The sequence below is a fragment of the Dipodomys spectabilis genome, unplaced genomic scaffold (genome assembly GCF_019054845.1).
Source record: "Dipodomys spectabilis isolate Male_0828 unplaced genomic scaffold, ASM1905484v1 ptg000176l, whole genome shotgun sequence".
In the NCBI taxonomy this organism is placed as follows: Eukaryota; Metazoa; Chordata; class Mammalia; order Rodentia; family Heteromyidae; genus Dipodomys; species Dipodomys spectabilis.
Window position 1 is genome coordinate 3,816,120 of NW_024870853.1, and position 7,799 is coordinate 3,823,918.

A 7,799-nucleotide genomic window follows, 5' to 3' on the forward strand; every position below is an offset into this window, starting at 1 on the left:
GGATCTTGGTTCAAAGCCAGCCGGGGCAGGAAAGTCCGTAAGACTCTTATCTCCAATAAAACACCAGAAAACCAGGAGTATCGCTGTAGCTCAAGTGGTAGAGCACTAGCCTTGAGCTGAAGAGCTGAGGGACAGTGCCCAGGCCCAGAGTTCAAGCCTCATGACTGACAAAAAAAAAGCAAGATCATTGTGAGTACAACTGCTACACAGTATAAAAAGCAGGTGGTGCACTAGAGTACCTGAGTACTCTTCCTTCTTTTAGGAAGAGGAAAAGAAATCAGGCAGAGTAGCTGAGGAAAATAAAGGAAGTAGTGTACTGGGTGAGAGGGGCAAGGAAAGAAATTTACAGGCTGTGCACATGGGCCTTGTGGGCCATAGGAATTTAGATTTCATTCTGATTCAGGTACAATAGTATATGAGAGGGTGTTGGTAGAGGAAAGACATTATGGTCTGGTTTTGCAGTTTTAAAAGATTGCTCTAAACCAGTCACGAGTGACTCATGACTATAATCCTAGCTACAAATGAGGCTGAGATCTGAAAATTGTGGTTCAAAGCCAGGCTCGGTAAGGAACGTGCATTACATGCTCATTGCCAATTAATCAGGAAAACCAGAAGTGGAGCTGTGTCCCAAGTGATAGAGTATGAGCCTTGAGCTTTTGGAAAAGCTAAGCGACAAGGCCCAGGACTTGAGTTCCAGCCATTGATCTCCATCTTCCAAGTCCCCCCCCCCCCCACCTGTAGTGGGGCTTGAACTCTGGGTCTGGGTGCTGTCCCTGAGCTCTTCAGCTGAAGACAAGTGCTCTACCACTTGAGCCACAGTGCCACTTCTGGTTTTCTGGCAGTTAGTTGGAGATGAGTCTCACCGACTTCCTTGCCTGTAATGGCTTTGAACCATGATCCTCAGATCTCAACCTCCTGAGTAGCTAGGATTACAGGTGTGAGCCACCGGTGCCTAGCCAAGTTCATCTTTTGATACCCACTTTACACATCCTATGACACTGTCTCCTGCCCAGATGAACCAACCACTTCTATAGCCAGTTGCTCAGTGGACATTCACTAAGACATTGGAGAGAAAATGAACTTGACAAAGTTTCATCTGCTTGGTGCTAACATACCAGCACGCAAATACATACATACATACATACATACATACATATTTCTGTAAGTACAGTATAAGGCTGGAAGTGGGGAGACCACTTGGGATGCCATTGCTGGGCCCAGGAGTTGATGACTGCCTGGACTATGTGGCCATAATGTACAAATTCTCAGATTTGGGGGGGGGGGGGAGGATTGGGTGGAAGGGCGGGGGGAGGCTGGGAAGGGATGGGAAGGGGAAACAAAGGAGGAGGCTACAATAAAAAATTTAAAAAATTCTCAGATTCTCGATTCTCCAAGTATTTTGAGTGATCTTGTTTCAGTGTTTTCTCCCAGTCCAACCTCGAGTTTCTTGAGGGTAGGTACCATGTCTGAGTGATCTGGATTTCCATCTTAAACCCGTAGACAATCCCATAGGCATTCATTGTTCAATGAATACATTGTACGACCTGCCATGGTGAATGTGATAGACCATAATGGCAGTAGAGTAGAAACCTGAGCCTAGATCAGTTCTGGGACTTCCTTCTAGTTGTTCTCACGGGATTTTCCCTTTTCCTTTTACCCTTTTCCCTTTTTTTAATCCCTCATCATCTTTTAAAAGAACCTAAAATGTTTGGAAGGAAAAAAATCAGGAGTTTAGTAGTTGCTTTCTGAGTTATCAACTGAGCTCAATGCCTTTGCATACTTCATTTGAGTAAACATCTTCAATCTTCATAACAATAATCCTAGCCATTCATTTTAGAGATAATCCCCAAAGAAAATGGGCTTCACAAAGCTGGGCAAAAAGGCAAAGTTGTGGACTAGAACATAGCTCAAGTGTCCAGCATGCATAAGGCTCAGAGTTCAAATTCTAGTACCATCAAGAAAGGCTAAGTTGTCATAAAAAATGTTCACTTTTGTTGTTTCTTTTTGAATTCATAATATTTGATGTATATCCCATAAAACTAGGAAAATTGAGGGGAAGGGTTGGGTTGGGAGGGATGAGGAGAATGATAAAAGGGGTGATATCAATCAAGATGCATTGTACTTATAAACTGAGTTGTTGAACAATAAACTCTTTGTACAACTACTTAAAGATCATGAAAATAGTATTTTTAGAGCTGGGCAACAGTGGCTTAAGACTGTAATACTAGCTACTTAGGAGGCTGAGATCTGAGGATTATGATTCAAAGCCAGTCCAGGCAGGAAAATCCATGAGACCCTTATCTCTGGTAAGCTATCCCAAGAAAGTCAGAAATGGAAGTATGACTGAAGTGGTAGAGCACTAGCTTTGAGCCAAAAATCTCAGGGATGGTGCAACCCCCAGGACAGTGCTCTCCCCCTCTCCCTCTTTCTTTCTCTTTCTCTGTCTCTCTCTCTCTATATATATATGTAGTATAAATAGTATATGTAATTTTTAAGATAATGTTTTCATAACATAAAAACCCTCACTTTTTGTTGTTTTGTTGGAACCAAGGGCCTCACACATGTTAGGCAAGTGCTTCGCCACTGAGCTTTGTTCCCAGCGCAAATATTCACCTCTTTAGTCCTACATATGCCCCGCCCTCCTCCCACTTAACACCTGAATTTTGCTTATCTACATCCATTATACTAAGGTCATTTTTAGTCTCTTTTAATTGGTAGTATTATACACTGCAAATAAATCTCAGAGTGAAACTTTAGGTCTTGAAAAAGATTCAAGATGTTATGAAGTCAATGAAAGTGATGTTGAAGACCATTTTAATGTTATATAAAGTCCTTGATAAATGAGAGTTTGGCAGAGATGGACCAGTTACCACTGGCAGAAGAGAAAATTGACCTGGGTAATGACAGGATCAAGGCTTCAAAGAGAATGATTCAACTCTCAAAGGCTTACAAGAGGTCCTCGGGATAATTGAAGCAGCTCTCTAATTTTGGAAAAAATAAAACAAAAACTCTGGTTATGACTGTGTTGCAAAAGTCAATATTCTGCTCTCATGCATTTTGGTCAGGAAAATTACATTATCTTCTCCTGTTTGATTCATCCCTTATTCATTCTAAGAGTTAGTGCATGTTGGCAATTATTTACATATTGTCTAAATGACACTATTTTTCTCACATTTCCAGTTTTATGTTTCAAGGTAAAGTCCTAATAAAGTCCTAGTTTCCCCCATTCTCCTATGAAATATTAGGCCCCATTTCAAGTGGCTTCATGGTAAGTGGCCATTTCTAGTACCACTTATTCTGAAATCACAAGGACCTTGTGTAGCTGCAAGCCTTTCACCTGGCGATTGCCAAGCCTGACTGCACATTAGAGCCACTTGTGGCATTAACCAGTACTGAGGCTGGGACTCTCATTCAAACTTAATTCAGTCATACTCTGCTGGTGGGGATCCAGCTGAAACTCTCCGGGTGACTCTGATATACAGCCAGGTCTGTGAGCCACTGAAGTGCTCACTTCTCTTTCATGCTGAGCTGGAAGAGATGGAGGCTAGCAGCAGTTGAAATGACTTGAATGAAGGAAGGCTGTTGGGGTTTGGGCCTCGCTAGAGCAAGGAGCTCAAAGAAGTAGCTGTAAGGTAATATGATGCTAGCTTTGTACAGAGGTCAAAAGCATGACACAGGCTCTCATAGGCAGCAATTTGCTTGCCACAGCCATTGTATTCTCAACACTGTAGATATATACCTTCTACTTTTGTGAGACTTAGAGAAAGTCCTTAGATCCCTCAGCTCTCGCCACTATACCCAAGTCCAGGAGATTCTGGCTTATTTCTCTTGGAAATAGAGAGAACAAAATAGTACTGCTAAGTGAACACATCATGGTGGCCCAATGCTAAAGGTTATGTGATCTATGTCCTGCTGCACTGCCAGCACTCATCCCAGTGTTTGACATATCATAATTGCTCAATAGCTATATTTTTGAATAAATGAACACAGCAGTATATAAGAAATCTTATGATCAAAGTATAGAGGGAAAAATGATTGTTTACAGTTTGTGAGGAGGGAGAATGTAGAGGTGTTCATTGTAGAGTTGGTATTTGAGCTGGCCTTTTGAAACCTATCTAAGCCATGGACAGGCAGCAATGGAGAGAAAGCATTCCATGCAGAAGAAACAAGGGTGAGAGGGGAGTAAGCACAGGGTGCCTTCAGGGAACAAGAATCTGGGAGATGGGCTGAGACCTGAGTCCAGGAGTGCTATGGTGGAAGATGACACTGGTAAGATAGGACCAGAAACAAAGAGCCTTGAGTGTTATACTTAGAACATTCCACTTGGTTCTCCAGGCAGTGTGAAACCATCTGATTTTGTGTGTGTGTGTGTCTGTGTGTGTGTGTGTGTGTGAGAGAGAGAGAGAGAGAGAGAGAGAGAGAGAGAGAGAGAGAGAGAGTAGTGTAACACATTTGCTTTAGGAAGATTAACTATGTTCTTTAGGAAACTCAACCATGGCAGCAGTTCTTTTACAAAGTACCTATTGCCTGCAAAGTGCCTGGCACAATGGTAGGTGGAGTATGGCTGGGAGCAAGATTAATTGGTCAAGAGGTTAACATTGCACCATAGTTAGGCTATTGTTGTAGTTCACACAAAAGCTATTGAAAGCCTGAAGCAGCTTAGTGGGAGGCAGAGTGGAGAGGAACAGGAAGAATCTAATACATATTACAGAGGGAGAATGATAGAATTTGGTGACCGCTTAAGGTGGGGGTGACGGAAGAAGAGTGAATGACTAATGACGATGATCATTATTGGCATTTGAGCCGTTCCTTTGTGCCAGCTGTCGTGCTAAGTGCTTATGGACATCATCTACTTCTCACAATAACCCCTTTGATAGATGAGCACACCCAGGCTTGGCCAGTCACAGAAGGAGGAGCTTGTGGTATTAGAATATGAATCAGACTCTAGCTATAGGAATCATATTCTAACCTCCATGCTCTGCTGCTTTTGGAGGGAAGAGGGAGGAACTTAGGTGTTTTTTGTTTTGGGCAAAGTAAGTCAGCAGCTCAGAGCAAGCAGTCTCCTTTTAAAACATACATACATTTATTTATTTATTTGTTTGTTTATTTACCTGATAATGGGACTTGAACTCAAGGTCTGGACATTGTCTCTTAGCTTTTTTGCTCAAGTTTGGTGCACTACCACTTGATCCACAGCTTCACTTCTGGTTCTTTTTTGGTAACACTCTTGGTGCTTGAACTCAGGGCCTGGGTGCTGTCCCAGAACTTTTCTGCTTAGGCCTACAGCTTTACCACTTGCGCCACAGCTCCACTTCTGCCTTTTTATTGGTTAATTGGAGACAAAAGTCTCGTGGATTTTCCTAATCAAGCTGGTTTTGAATCAGGATCCTCAGATCTCAGCCTCCTGAGTAGCTAGGATTACAGACATGAGATACTGGTGCCCTGCTCCTGCTTCTGATCTTTTGCTGGCTAATTATATATGAGTTTCATGTACTTCCCTGCCTGGGCTGCTTTGAATCATGATCCTTATATCTCAGCCTCCTGAGTAGTTAGAATTATAGGCATGAGCCCACCAGCACTCACCTTTGAACTTTATTTTTATTCTACTGGGGTTTGGACTCAATGTCTTGTGCTTGCTAGTCAGGTGTTCTACCAGTTGAGCCACAGATACCTTAGTTCTCCTTTCTCCCATTTTGTGGTAAGTATAGTGGCACAAGACCCTTTTAGCAGCCCCTACCCCAATTCTTCCTGAGTATCCCTCACTTCTGTGGTGGGAGATGAACTTGTTGCAGTAGTGTGGAGGTGGACAAGACTAGAACCAGAGGACATGACAAATGTGGAGAAGTAGGAGTCTCCAGGTCAGGTGGGACCTGCTGATCTTGTTCAGCCCACACTGAGGTAGATTGATTGGTCAGTTGCTTTTCAGACTTGAGCCATCACTTAGGACTTAAGGAGCTTCATGTGGAAATCCTGAGTCCTGCTTCACTTGAAGAATGAAAATTTGGCAACAATGGGCCCACATTCCCACTCTTAGGGCCAAGCTTCTTTTTTAACATGTACCCTTCAGACTCAATAGCTCCTGGTTGAGCCTGCACTTTTTCCCAGCCCAGCACACTTCTCTCCTTAATTATCTGCCTGCTCTCTGGTGGTGGTTGGCTTTGTGACTCATATGTAGAATGGCCTATGACATAGTTTACATTTTCTTCTGAGATCTGAGCTGATGGGCTGGGCACAAGGTCAGCAAGCTAGACTCCACAAAACAAAGCCACAAGGGGAAGGTTATCATCAAGTCTTACCATTTATTTCTTTATGGGGTTAAACAAGAGCAGAGAGGCCTCTGCCCCACAATGCAACGAAACAGAAAGCAGTACACATACAGAGACTCTCACTGGAACACAGAGGCAGAAGTAAGAGGAAGGGCAGAGACAACTGAATTATAGCCAGGTAAGGGAGGAAAGGATGGGGACTACTAGGAAACCAGCGTGGACTCAATCATAGGAACTAGTGCAAGAAAGTCCTACTCATGAAGCACAGTGTAGAAAATGGCATAAGAAAGCTGCCCGGCTCTGCTGCCTGTGATGGAGGGCAGGGGCAGCTGGAGAGGTGGTGGAAGGTCAAGGTGGTAGGGGTAGATGGGGACAGTCAGATGACTTTGAGGTGGAGTGTGGTGCCCCTTTCCCCTGCCACTGGGCAAGGCCTTGGGCTGGTCTGAGCCAGGGGTCTCCTGGGCACTTGGTGAGGGAGAAGGGAGGATGGGAGTCTCCAAGGGCCCATTCCCTGGGGCCGTATGGTCCCTCTTTGCTGCCCAGTCCCTTTTCCCCTCCTGAGGCTGCAGGAGTTAGAAGGCAGTAACTAGGGTCTCTCTGGAGCCCGAGTGCCTATCTTTCACTTATACATAAGCACATCTGGAAAGGAGCCAGCACCTCTTCCCCTTCCCAGCTGAAAAGAGCACTCTAGGGATGGGGTATGTGGTCAGGCCCGAAGTGCTGTGGGCCAAATGGGAGTGTATGGACAGGGCACAGGGCCGGGGGAAAGGCTTTGAGATATGAGAAACTGGCAGGGAAATACTCCCCAGGCTCATTAAGCTAACTTGGGACCCAGTCAAGGAAGTTCTTCTCTCGTAGGTAGGCTTCCTATTTGTCCCTGAGCTGAGCAAGTTCAGCTTTCTTCCCCTGCCTCAATCCCCTAACATAACTCTAGGACCACCCTTCCCCACCATAGGACACCATGTGTCCTTCTATCCCTTCTGGCATTGAAAGCCCCTGGCCTGTCCCACACACTTATGACTCTTATTCTTATCAGCTTTTCTTGGCTTTTAGATATCTCAGATAATATAATCCCAGCAGACCAGTGCAAGGCTAATAGCCTTCTTCTCTCATCTAGTCCCTAGCCTAACTAAAGAGCCTAAGAAGGGACAACACCACAATGTCTTTCATCAGCTTGTGCCAGCTTGTGAATTTTCTCCAGCAAGGACAAGGACAGGGATGTCTGGGGAAAGGGACCCACTAGGAGTCTGGTTGTTCTACAGTTGGGTTAGTAACCCATGGGGCCAGGGATGGGAAGGGATAAATACTCTTTGGTAGGCTGGGGATAGGGACAGGTAGGGATGGGGGAGGCTCATCTCTGGAGAGCACTGGGACAAAACCACCAGGCTCTCCTTCATGGAGGCCTGGGCTAGGACAAGGTAAGGGAGTATGAGGACCCAGGCCAGGCCTGACCCACTTGGGCTCAAGTCCCTCCTCCCCATGGAGATCGGAAATGAAAGGTCCTTGGCCTCAAGGCCAAGATCTCCAGGGCAA